Here is a 14,118-nt window from a genome sequence, read left to right on the forward strand (position 1 = left end):
ATTTTGACCATAGTATATGTATATTCAACAAAAAATTTGAAAAAAAGGTTATAAAAATAATTTCGCAAATATACAGGGGGTTCTTAAATTGAAGATACAAACGGAAATGGCAGATTTCTCGGATTATATTAAGAAGGAAAGGTCCCATAAACATGGTCCCGCAAACGTTTTGTTTTCGCGATACAGGGTGTTAAAGTTTGATTTTTTCCGAATTTTTTTCTCATAGCACATTCCCTTCACAAGATATTCAATTTAAATTTGGCATAGATATTTCAATTCAAAGATTTCGTTATATGATATGTTAATTACGAAAGCAAATTTACAGGTTACTTGTAGTTTTGTCGTATCTGCTACCGATTTCGAGAAAAAAACAACAATTCTCTTGTAATTTTCAGAAAAATCCAAATTATTATAAATATCCATAGAAAGCTGTGATGATCAAATTATTTATGAGTTAAATAAATAAATTAATAAATAGGACTACCAAAAACACATTATACCTCGAAAAAAAACGTTTTAGGGCCAATGTATATAGGACTTTTCTCTGAAAATTATCCGAAGAATCTGTCATTTTACATCCAATTTAGGAACAATCTGTATTATATATTATATATTATTTGGAATTAAAGAGGTCCTGTTGACCTTCATCCGGAAATACTTCATTTCCACGATACAGGGTGTTACATTTTTCCCAAATAAATAAAATATTTATCAATATATTTGAAATGGCTTGAGACTACTGAACTCTAGTATCCTATCTGGAGGTATTGTAATTTGAAAAGCTTTTTTGCTGTAATAAAATTTATTGTTCGAATGCTCTACTCCAGTATTTTTCGAATATCAAAATAGCGCAGAGATTCTTTTCGTTCTTAACTGAATAAGAATTGTAGGATTGAATTCAACGTTCAAAAATATGTAAGTATATTCCAGTAACTACGAACGCCACTGCTGTTGGTGAAAACGAGGTATTCAACGTGAAATAATCACCTCAATGAGTTATTCATTTCTACCAAATATCGTTCAAATATCTCAATGCATTTCGAAAATATTGAGGAATTTGTTATCTATTTAGAATACATTCAACTAGTAAACAAAGCATTTCCTCATTTGATGAAATCATAATATGACGAAATAATTTTTGAGGATTTGAAAATAAAGGAACTCTACTAAATATTAGTTTCAAAACCGGTTTGATTATTGAATTATCTGTAATCTGTTACAGATTTATGATGTATAATTTTTTTAATCACTCAATATCTAACAACGATGATGAAAATAAGGGACAACGAAATTCTAGGAAGAGAATGAATTTAAATGAATCAAAGTTTATAATGACGAATAGATAGATCATCATTCGATGACAGAGCAGAGAAATTCAAACATAGATTCGTTTGATATCCACGGTTTTGAATTTTCTCTATTCTAGTTACTCCTGTTCATAGACTGAAGAAATTCGAAAACCCCGCCTACCAATCGATGATTGTTGATGAACTGAATTGTTATTATTCTATGAAACTGACTTGCAAAAATACGAGATTAACGTGAATCAATCAATTTTTCTCCAGATATGTATTTTTGAGGTATTTGATACACAATTCTCATACCAGTGACATTTGATATTTTGTTTTATTTTATCAAATGGTGTTGATGATACTAAACACGTTATCTGTTATAGAAATCACTTAATATCTAACAACGATGATGAAAATAACGGAATTCTAGGAAAGAATGAATCTAAATGAATCGAAGTTTATAATGATGCTTTTTCACATTGAAGAATAAGCCCATCGGTGAGTACTCAGAGCAATTATTATGGGTATTAGTTAATTCAAGGAAAACAATTTCTTTCCAAATTCTAACTATAACTTAGATAATTCCAATTATAAGAAAAGGTAAATCTCTTCATTTCTTCTCTAATTTGATTATTGAATTGTCTATCGTTAAGTTTGCAGTATTTCGTTTCTTGCCTTCATTCGGATTTTTTCATATTTGGATAATTCCTTACTCAAGAAGAATATTCATCAACAAAACTTCGAAGTCTTGGATAACATGAACTATTGAAAGTTTTCTGAAAGCCCATCAATTACACACAGATATCATTTTCGAGTTCTATTCTTAGTTTTTTGAGCCGAAAAATATTAGAACTCCGTGGAAATCATCAAAATAAATGTCTTCATGTATCCTTTCTACTCGAAATTTTCAATATTTTTATCTGAAGAAATCAGAATATAAAGAAATAATTGTTATGGTATTGAAATAACTTACTATATTTTCATTCAAAATTTTTCCTTATTATAAAATTATATCCCTAATTCCCCATTCTGTGACTGAAATATTTAATTAGGTCAATTCCTTATTCCATAAAAATAGTAATTACGCAAAAATAGAATTCAATTTACCCATCCAGCCAAATTTCTGCCTTATTTCTCCAAAACTAAAAAAAGTTTTCATCAACGTCAACTACAGCTATTTTTCTGAAAGCTCTCTAGTCCTCAAACCATTTTCGAATCAATTTCAAAAGCTTTTTTCCGAAAAAAATATAAAAACTTGAGGGTGTTCTCACTAGGTTCTTCTGTGCAGATTCAATTTCAATTTTTGGAAAAAACCTCCGTATGGCGGTTTAGAATAAATTCACTGATTATTTATCACACAAATTTTACAGTTTTTGATCTGTATCACTTTGAAAATTGAAGGATTTCTCAATCGTTTGTGAATTGTTTCAATGATGCATTTTAAAAATTTTTCATTATTATGGAAGTACCAATTTTTCTAAAACACCGCTTTTGGCCAATTGTAATTTATCGCTTTCTTATTTTGTAATTTTTCCATCCACTGATTATCTGAATTTTCAAAATGAATACACGTCAACGTATAAGTTTTTTTGGAAAACTCTTATTAGATTTTATGTGTTTTTTCATCAAAATGTAAAAATACCAAAAAATTCTAAATTCGTCATTGAAATAATTGAGATACGATTGAAAATCCTTTCAATTTTCGAAGTGATATAAAAAAAATCAGTGAGTTCTTCCTTAACTGTCAATGAAAGTTTTTTCCAAAATTTGAAAGAATAGATCAAGTGATTTTCGCAAAAAATCGAAATGAATCTGCACTGAAACACCTAGTGAGAAAGCTAGTGTACACCTTCTTAAAAGCTAAATCTTAAACAAATTATACTGATTTTAAAATAAATCCTGTTTACATAATTGTTCAAATGGATATTTAGAAATTCCCATATAATTGTCGAAAATTTTCTTCGTCTTCATCTGAAGAAGTGATAATATGATGAAAGAATTTTTATAGAAATGATATTCAGTCAATTTTTCATTCAAAAGGAATTATGTTTATAATCATATAATTTCGTAAAATTCGCAGTATTTTATTCAATGAATGCTCCCATTTGGTGTTTTCAAATATATAAAATTAAGTCAATTCCTTAGTTTATAAAAAGACGGTACACCCTTTTAAGAGCTATCAAAAACAAATTTTACTGATTTCAAAATAAATCCTATTTACATAATTTTCAAATGGATAATTCGAAATGCCAAAATAATTGTCGAAAATCTTCATCTGAAGGAGTGATAATAGGATGAAAGAATTTTTAGGGAAATGATATTCATTCAATTTTTAATTCAAGAGGAATTATGTTTATAATAATATATCTTCGTAAAATTCGCAGTATTTTAATTGATGAATGCTATCATTTGATGTTTTCAAATATGTAAAATTAAGTCAAGTCCTTAGTTTATAAAAAGACGATGCAATTTTTATAATTACAACATTTAAAAACCGCAAATTATCATTTACTCACCTTGTTAAATCTTTATCTTATTTCTTCAAAACTACAAAGTCTATGATAATACAAACTACAGAAAGTTCTCTAAAAGCCGAAAAATCCTCAAACCATTTTCGAGTTCATTTTCGAGTTTTTCTCGCGTAAATATAACTCGACGCGCAACTATCGCAACTTGTCGCACTATTAGCTGGCGAAATTCGACGCTGGCTGAGACGCGTCCAAAACGCTACTGAAAGGGCACCTGCTGCTTTTGTCGACGGAGGCGTCCCTAGGGCTGCTCGACGCTAGACGCTGCTACATTTTGATGGGGGCGAATGTGTATATCAACAGGCAGAGATGATGCCGCTGAAACTATAAAGACCTCGTACACCTTTCTCGTTGATGTAGGTCGGTGGGAGCAACATGACAACAGTTCAGTAGGGATGAATGAACATGATGGAGGTGGCACTGGTGTCAACACTTCTTTTTTTTAGTTTTGGTGTGAAGTTTTACAAAATATACTCCCTTAAAATTCTTCAATTGGTCTTACGTTTAAAGGAGTGCAAAATCAAAATATCAAATGATAGATAATATAGGCACAAAATCGTGGAGGAAAAACTACTCTTATCAATTAATCTTCAAATTAATTTGAATGAGATATGATTACTTCAAAAAAGAAGACCTATGGAATTAATTGATTAAACTAAAAAATATTTCGAGTATGATTTTGCTTGGAAAATAGTTGAATGTAATTTATTTTTCAATCAATATAACAATTATTGTACATTAAACTATTTTCCTAAGAGCATAACAGGCCAATCGAAAAGTCCCCGGTCTACCATAGTAAAACAAATTCGATTTTATTATTCAACATAGTTGCCTTCGAGGACGATACAGCGATTGTAGCGATCTTCCAACTTTTCGATACTATTTTCCTAGTACGATTTGTCTTTCGCTTCAAAATAGGACTCAGTTTCGACGATTACTTCTTCATTGGCGCTAAATTTTTTTCCAGCGAGCATTCTTTTGAGGTCTGAGAACAGGAAAAAGTCGCTGGGGGCCAGATCTGGCGAATACGGTGGATGTAGAAGCAATTCGAAGCCCAATTCATGCAATTTTGCCATTTTTTTCATTGATTTGTGACACGGCGCATTGTCTCGATGAAACAGCACCTTTTTTTCTTCAAATGGGGCCGTTTTTTAACAATTTCATCGTTTAAACGATCCAATAACGCTATGTAATAATCACTGTTGATGTTCTGGCCCTTTTGGAGGTAATCAATGAATATTATACCTTGCGCATCCCAGAATTCCGATGTCATAACCTTGCCAACTAACTGTTGTGTTTTTCCTTGCATTGGATTCGGTTCATCGTGTGAGTCCATTCAGCTGACTCCGGAGTAAAATGATGGAGCCATGTTTCATCCATTGTCACATATCGATGCAAAAATTCAGGTTCATTTCACTCAAACAGCTTCAAACACTGCTCAGAATCATTAACACGTTGTAAGTTTTGATCGATTGTAAGCTCGCGCGGCACCCATTTTGCACACAGCTTTCTCAGGTACAAATATTCGTGAATGATATGATGTACATGTTCAGATGATATCTTCACAATGTCTGCCATCTCGATCAACTTCACTTTACGGCCATTCAAAATTATTTTGTGAACTTCTTTGATTTTTTTTTGCTTCAACTGTATTTTTCAATTAAAAAGCAATATTTTATCAGCACACGAAATTCTTTTTTTTTCATCTTTTTTCATTCACAACGCAATATCTCACAAACTAATAGTCAGACTGCTGTCAAATTTTGACACGTATCGTTTGAAGGTTGGTACTAACTAAAAATCATATGGATTTATTCTAGCACCACCATCTGTGCATCAGACCGGGGACTTTTTTATTGGCTTAATATATTATTTAAGCTTGTTTCAATTATTGTATCGACCCTAATTCCCAATTCGATGAGGAATCGACAAAACTGGGTTTTCGCATCAATATTTTCAGTTGTTTTGAGCGACGCACACGGTTTCGATTCTTCACATCACTAACTTCCACCAGTTTCACTATTGCCGGCCAAGAAAGTGCTTCACGACGACCCAAAAATGCTTTAGTTCTTCGAACAGTGATTGCAAAATTTTCACTATTTTTGTCGTCAATTTAAAGTTAACATATCACATTTTTGCACATTTGCTTATAGTCCAAGAGAACGCTTACACCCCAGCTGAAAGTTTCTGTATGCAAAATTCATACGTTGGTCCAAGAAAAAACTTTTTGGTTCTTGCAGTTTTGTCATATTTGCAACCAATTTCGAGAAGAAGATTTCAACAATTATCTAGTAATCCTCAAGAAAATCCAAATTATTTAGGAAGATCTAGTTAGTAAGCTGGGATGAATAAATTAATTATAAATTTTGGTAATTATTCACCCAATTTAAAGCAAAGATTAATAAAGAATCGATAAACTGGTATAATCATCACAAAAAAATAGGACTACAAGAAACACCCAGTATCTCGAAAACAAAGCATTTGGAGCTCCATGTTTATGAGACTTATTCTTCTCAAAATTCCAAGAAATCTGTCATCTCACTTTGTACTTCAAATTTAGGAATATCATATTTATGAAAATCAGCAGTCAGAATTGAATAAAAGTTTATTTGCAATGTTTAACTGTACCTTTAGCATACGACATCTATAAATTGGCCCACTGTTTAAAATAGTGAGTACAAATACATCGAATACATTCATAGCTACATAACATATTCAAGTGAATAAATTCTGGTATCTGACTTCTTCGTCCTACTATTTCTAGGAAAGTCCTCGCCAAAAGCCTAATCTTGCTCTGAAAGGATCAGATCGAACTTGGTCATCCACATCAAGGTTGATCCTGTTTGAACCGTTCCTTCCAGTTTGATAACCACTGTTTCCACACCTGGCGAAAATACGGAAAAATCCAATCGACAGATAAATTTTGTTCGAATATTGCGTTTATTCACTTCAGCCTCGTGTGAACAAATTTTTTATTCCTCATTCCTTCTCAATGCATCCAACAGAAAAAGACAGATTTACCGTTTCGGTACGAAGCTATCCTTGAGGTGAATCACTTTCTTATACAGGGTGTTCCTAAATTGGAACTACAAAGGAAAATTAAATATTCCTCGGATCATTTTCATAAAAAAAAGTATAAATATGGGCAAGCAAAGCACGTCAAAGTTTTATTTTTTTCTGATAGCACCTTCCCTTCACAAAATCTTCAATTAAAATTTGCAATAAATATCCCAATTTTAAGATTTAATCATGTGATATGGTTATTTTGAATGCAAATCTATAGGGTGATATTTTTTCTGAAACATTCCCGCTTTCTTCACCCAAATTTTTTTTTTGGTGATTCACTGGTAGTTTAGGATAATGTAAAAAGAGACTTTGGTCCAGTACTACACTTTTTGGTTTCTTGTAGTTTTGTTGTATCTTCAACCGATTTCGAGAAAGAAATTCTTAAATACAATTTTCTAGTAATCATCAGGAAAATCCAAATTATTATGAAGATCCAGTTAGAAAGCTATGATGAATAAGTCAATTATAAGTTTTGGTGCTTATTTACCTAATTTATAATGAAGATCAATGAAGATTCGATAAAATGCTCTAATCATCACAAAAAAAATAGGACTACAAGAAACATCCTGTATCTCGAAATCAAAATGTTTTCGGGTCCTTTTTTATGGGACTTAATTTTTCTCGAAATTAATCAAGAATTTTCTCATTTCATACCTCCAATTTAGGCAGACCCTGTAGATGCGAATAAGACTTTCACAGATCTGAGTTTATGACCAGAGAATTTCTTCGCGTTGCAAAATGGCGAAGGCGTTGGGTACAGTTTCTTCTAGTAAATTTTTAAGTTTTCAATCAGGCATAACACTACGCATACCCTAAATTTTATTGATTTTCTACAAGAAAGAGAATAAACACGACGTTTTTAAAATTGCATTGTGTTTTTTCCGTTTTATACCTCCAAAAATTCCAACGAAGTAGTGGGTATCCCAAAATTTGTTGTCTACTGAGAGGATCTCAGGATCCCTCTAAGCTAGAAACCAATGAATGGCACATTTTCAGGCTCGTTTTCTAGGAGGATCAATTTGGTGAAAACCGCAATCTCATAAATTCAACTGTTTTCAAGAGAAAATCGGAAAATGGCGTGAAATGAAAAGTTTCCATAACTTCTTTATTATTGGTGCTATAAACATGAAACAAGAACATTCTACAGGCACTTTTTTTTTGTAAAATCCATTGGTGTTATCATTTGTTCTTCATTGCAATTAGTTTTGAAGTTATACAAATTCATTTTTAGCTAAACAGACCATTTTAAGAAATAATCATGAAACACGTTGATTTTTTATTTTAATTCACCGTATTTTAAAATAATAGTCTAATATACAGGCTGAATTACTTTCGAGTAATGACGTCACTCCATTTTGTCTCAATTTTCCAATTATTCCGGTTAGGTTACTCCAGCTGAGCTGTTTTCAGAAATGTGTCACATGTTGATTCCAATTGGTACAGGTTGACAAAAATACAATAGTTTTGTGTGTGCTCATAAAGAAACTCGTAACATTCTTTATTAGTTAAATTAACAATATTATCAAAAATATTTATTGTCTAGCGGCAATTGGTTTGAATGTAACACCCTGTAGTTTGTAACATTTTTAGATTAATAAAAATGAGCTGTTTCCAAACATGTTTGGTACTTGTGGTCAAGCAGACAGAATATGAAAGAAATTATTTCTTATTTTTATACATTTTTATTAATCAAAAAATGTAACAAACTACAGGATGTTACATTTAAACCAATTGCCGCTAGACAATAAGTATTTTTGATAATATTGTTAATTTAACTAATAAAGAATGTTACGAATTACTTTATGCGCACACACAAAACTATTGTATTTTAGTCCACCCTGTACCAATTGGAATCAACATGTGATACATTTTTGGAATCAGCTCAGCTAGAGTAAGCGGAAAATTGAGACAAAATGGGGGTATTTCATTAAAAAAAAAGACGGTGACATCATTACTCGAAAGTAATTCACCCTGTATATTAGATTATTATTTTAAAATACGGTAAATTAAAATAAAAAATTGACGTGTTTCAGGATTATTTCTTGAAATGGTCTGTTTAGCTAAAAATGAACTTGTTCCATACTTTACGGCACAGTGTATAATAAGATCAAAAAGAAGACGAAGTGAATCTGGAACCGTGGAAAGGTAATCTGCATTTCCTATAGAAATTTTCGATCGCATCCTCTTTCACAACCTCTGCAAACCCTCAGGGAATTGATTAATTACATTTACAGGCTGCACAAATTTGCTCCAATAAACTAATACCTACCTTAGCGATTCATCATGTTGATCGTCAAATATAAACAATAATATATTAAGCGCGGTATTGTCGGTAACAGAAAGCTGATTAGAGACTGATTATTTCATAAGGTTAGGTCAATGAAAATTTGATAACTTGATCAACTAACCAACTTCCTGTTAGGTGAGGTGCTGTAATAAGCAACAAATAGTGGGAATTCCCTCTGGTTTTGAAATTTCGAATGTGGTTTTTGCATTATTGAAAAATTCAAGAAAGCACTGACCTGGATCGTTCCTTCATGCGTTCACTCATGAAACAATAGAAATGCAGGAAGAACTGTGATTTATAATGTCTTCTCTAGTAATAATTTTACACATATAAATGAAATTTCAGCCTCATCAGATTTGGAAATATCAGGTAAGTTTCTATACAGGGTTTTCCCATAAGAGGTTTCATTTTGAATAGCCCGCTATCTCGGCAGCTGCCACTTTTGAAAATATCATCTTTCGATATTTGACAATAAAAACTATGTCATTACTAAAAATGGAATAATACACACTTCAACAACGCTTTGAAATTGTAAAAATTCAATACAAAAATGGTGAAAATTATGCAGTAAGTGATCGCAAAACTAAAGCACTTTTGTTATCAAAAATTGGCAAGCGAGATCTTGCGATTTAATACCTTTAGACTTTTTTCGAGCCACTTGAAAGATAAGATCTATGCGAACGGCAGGAGGGGCAGATGTCCCCCCTAGTGAAAAAAATTTAATCGTTAATAAATTCTGTTTCAGGTTTCAATACAATTCTTCAAATAACTATTTTAATAATAAAAAAAGTACTTACACTATTCAAACTATGGAATTTATAGGGTGATGTTCGAATCGGTCATGTCTGTTGCACAGATGGCGGTGCTAGTATTAATAATAATAATGGAGTTTATTTCAGTAAATAAACAAAATACATCACTGAGGTATAAAACATTATTACCTGTATGTGTATTAAATCCATATAATTTTTAGTTAGTATACACCTTCAAACGATACGTGTCAAAACTTGTCAGCCGTCCGACTATTAATTTGTGAGATATTGCGATGTGAGTGTAGCTACTTTTGTTATTTGAAAAAAGATGGTAAGAAAAGAATTTCGTGTGCTGATAAAATATTGCTATTTGAAGGGAAAAAATACAGTTGAAGCAAAATTTTGGCTTAATGAAGAGTTTCCGGGGTCTGCACCAGGAAAATCAACCATCATTGATTGGTATGCTAAGTTTAAACGTGGTGAAATGAGCACCGAAGACGGCGAACGCAGTGGACGCCCAAAAGAGGCTGTCACCGACAAAAAAATCAAGAAAGTTCACAAAATAATTTTGAATTACCGTAAAGTGAAGTGGAACGAGATAGCAGACATTGTGAAGATATCATCTGTACGTGTCATATCATTCACGAATAGTTGTACACGAGAAAGCTGTGTGCAAAATGGGTGCCACGCGAGCTCACAATCGATCAGAGGCAACAACGTGTTAATGATTCTGAGCAGTGTTTGAAACTGTTTAAGTGCAATAAACCTGAATTTTTGAGTCAATATGTAACAATGGATGAAACATGGCTCCATCATTTCACTCCGGAGTCCAATCGACAGTCAGCTGAGTGGACTGCACATGATGAACGGAATTCAAAGCGAGTAAAACACAACAGTCAGCTGGCAATGTTATGGCATCAGTATTCTAGGATGCGCAAGGTATTATATTATTCGATTACCTCCAAAAGGGCCAGACCATCAACAGCGATTATTATAAAGCGTTATTGGATCGTTTAAAGAATGAAATTGTTATAAAACAGCCCCATTTTAAGAAAAAAAAGCGCAGTTTCATCAAGAAAATGCGCCGTGTCATAAATCAATGAAAACAATGGCAAAATTGCATGAATTGGGCTACGAATTGCTTCTGCATCCACTGTATTCGCCAGATCTGGCCCCCAGCGACTTTTTCCTGTTCTCAGACCTCAAAAGAATGCTCGCTGGAAAGAAATTTAGCGCCAATGAAGAAGAAATCGCCGAAACTGAGGCCTATTTTGAAGCGAAAGACAAATCTTAGTACAAAAATGGTATCGAAAAGTTGGAAGATCGTTATAATCGCTGTATCGCCCTCGAAGGCAACCATGTTGAATAATAAAATCGAATTATGTTAAAAAATTGTATCGTACGATATATTGATGTGATAAACCTTTAAATTTTGCGCTACGCCACTGTCAGAAAAAGGCTATTGATAACACTTGAAAATCGTGAAAAATTCCCCACTTTCGACCGAGCTTTCGACATTTCTTTAAATAATGATATAAGCGTTGAAAAAAAGTTTTTCACACCTTACACGTAATATCTGTAATTTAATTAATTCGAAAAACTCAAAGCAGAATAGAGCGCAACTCTCGTAGACAGCTGTTGAATAACAATTTTTTTGCCTTCCCCCGAAATTAATCTCAATCAGAAACCATTCAAGTTCGTTTCGAAGAAGTACTTACATCTAAAATTAATATTTCTTCTCAGATGGCGTTCAGACCCATTCAAAATTCGTATCCCCAAAGCCCGGTCCATTTCAGATGAATCTGAGCGGAAACAACTTTATAGCCGATTAAATCTCCAATCCTTCTGATGTAAAAGAACAAACTTTGGATAGAAGAATTTATCCCGGGAAATTTTCCCTCGGTTTCATTTCGATCGAAAATGTCGTTCATTTCGAAATTAATTGATTTCTCCAGGTTGATTACTTTGGCATAGGCCAGCTGTTTATTCGCGCAAATGATATCGAACGGTGACTTTCCTCAACAGAAAAAACACTTCAAATGTTACGCTATGCTTTATTATTTACTTTTTCGATGGGAACTATATCGACACGTGACGGAACAAAATTTTGATTGTCGGAAAACAAATATTAAGGAATTTGCGTAGGCCGGATTTGAACCCAGGGTTATTCGTTATGGAATTCGAATAACACTTAAACAATTCATATATTTTATAACGGGTGTTTTTTTTTTTCGAGGTATATAACTTTAAGTTGGCATTACTGTTCAAGATGGCGACCGATTCAACAGCTGTCAAGTGATTTATTCTCAGTTTGGTTCGGGAATTCATCATGAATAGACTCACGCCTGAACAACGCTTGCAAATAGTGCAATTTTATTTCGAAAATAATGGTTCTGTGCGGAATACGTATAGCGTACTACGTCCGTTTTATTTTGTTTGGAGTGAAGCTAATCCTCAAGTGTATGTCGAAATATCGTTACATCCAGAAAAACTGACTGTTTGGTGCGCTTTATTGACTGGTGGAATCATTGGTCCGTACTTCTTCAAAAACGATGATGGCCAGAACGTTACAGTCAATGGTGATCGGTATAGAGCCATGATTACTAACTTTTTCATTCCTGAATTGATCAACCATGATGTCCAGTAGCTGTGGTTCCAACAAGACGGTGCAACATGTCACACAGCTCGTGCATCAATCAATTTATTGAAAGACACGTTTGGTGACCGCCTAATTTCACGTTTTGGACCTGTGAATTGGCCTCCAAGATCTTGTGATTTAACACCGCTAGACTACTTTCTGTGGGGCTATGTAAAGTCATTGGTCTATGCGGATAAGCCACAAACCCTTGACCATTTGGAAGACAACATTCGCCGTGTCATTGCCGATATACGGGTACAAATGTTGGAAAAAGTCATCAAAAATTGGACGTCCAGATTGGACTACATCCGAGCCAGCCGTGGCGGTCATATGCCAGAAATCATATTTAAAATGTAATGCCACAAGATTATCTTGCGGATAAATAAAATTCATGTCAATCGAATAATCCATCGTTGTTTTATTGCAATTTAAAGTTCTATAGCTCTAAAAAACACCCTTTAGTACTACGTATTCGCAGAATCGAAAAAGAAAAAAAAATTCCTAAAAATTCAAAAAATTTGAGTCCTCATCGCCATAATTTTTTACATAAGAATCCCATCAACTCATGAACCGTTGAGTTTTTACCCAAGATATGGCATATTGCCGAAATCGTCGTCAAAAAAGCTATCTAATGATACAATAATATACTGGATGTGCTTTTTGAAATGAGGAAGTAGTAGTCTGTTTCCGGTATAACCGGAAGTTGAAGAGATCTCAAAATATTTTTGAGAGAAAGGTCATTGTCTCAAACCCCAATATGCAAAATTTCAACTCAGAATTATGATTAATTTTTCATAAACGTCTAATAGGCCATCCGCTGAATCACCCTGTATTCGAATGATTCTTCATTCCAAATGAAATATGGTTATCAACCCAAAATTCCACAGTTTTATAGAAATTTTGTAGTTTGAAAAAGACATTTACTTCATCGTTCCAAAAGTTTATTATTAGCAATAATAAATCGAATCATTATTTTTATTTTCGACAGAAGGACTCGTACATTTTTCCCTCCAGCTATTTCTAAGTTTTTTATGGACAATAAAAAGGAGATAAAAATAAAGCTTTTTGTTCAAGACTTATAAACCTTAATTGTCTACAAAGGTAGGGATGTAACGGATGAAATTCCATTTTGACAAGAATTATTGAGGAAGGAAATTCAATAACAGGCTTCCGTAGTCCTGCGAGAAAGCAACATATCAGAGTAAAATCGAGGAAAATCTCCCCCGAGATTAAGAAGTTTCATAAATTTCACAATTCCGGTCTTCTAATATTAGACGACATTATTTATTCAGTTCTTTTATATCGTAAAATTGAATATTAACGAAAGCACTGTAAATTTCACAACAGTCCGGGACAATGCGTTCCAAAAATATTTCAACTGGTTGAAAATCTCAAAATCTTACATATAAATGTTTGAAAGAAGCAATCCATACTTTGCTCCAAACATCCTATTTCAAAATCAGTTCAGAAAGATGAATGAAACGATTTCTTATGCTCCTCTAGCTTTTTATTTGAAATTATTCAAAAACAACAATCGGTTAAGTTTTTGAATTAG

At 32.9% G+C, this 14,118-nt stretch overlaps 1 protein-coding gene across 1 annotated transcript in view; it reads right to left on the reverse strand.

Moving 5' to 3' along the window:
• LOC123679643 (dopamine receptor 1) overlaps positions 1–4,223 on the reverse strand; it is a 189,779-nt gene extending 185,556 nt beyond the window's left edge. The window contains exon 1 of the mRNA XM_045617032.1: positions 3,809–4,223. The gene's annotated coding sequence lies outside the window, so the exon portion shown is untranslated. The remainder of the gene's footprint in view (positions 1–3,808) is intronic.
• Positions 4,224–14,118: the final 9,895 nt, after the last annotated feature.

Source organism: Harmonia axyridis, chromosome 5 (assembly GCF_914767665.1).
Source record: "Harmonia axyridis chromosome 5, icHarAxyr1.1, whole genome shotgun sequence".
Taxonomy (NCBI): domain Eukaryota; kingdom Metazoa; phylum Arthropoda; class Insecta; order Coleoptera; family Coccinellidae; genus Harmonia; species Harmonia axyridis.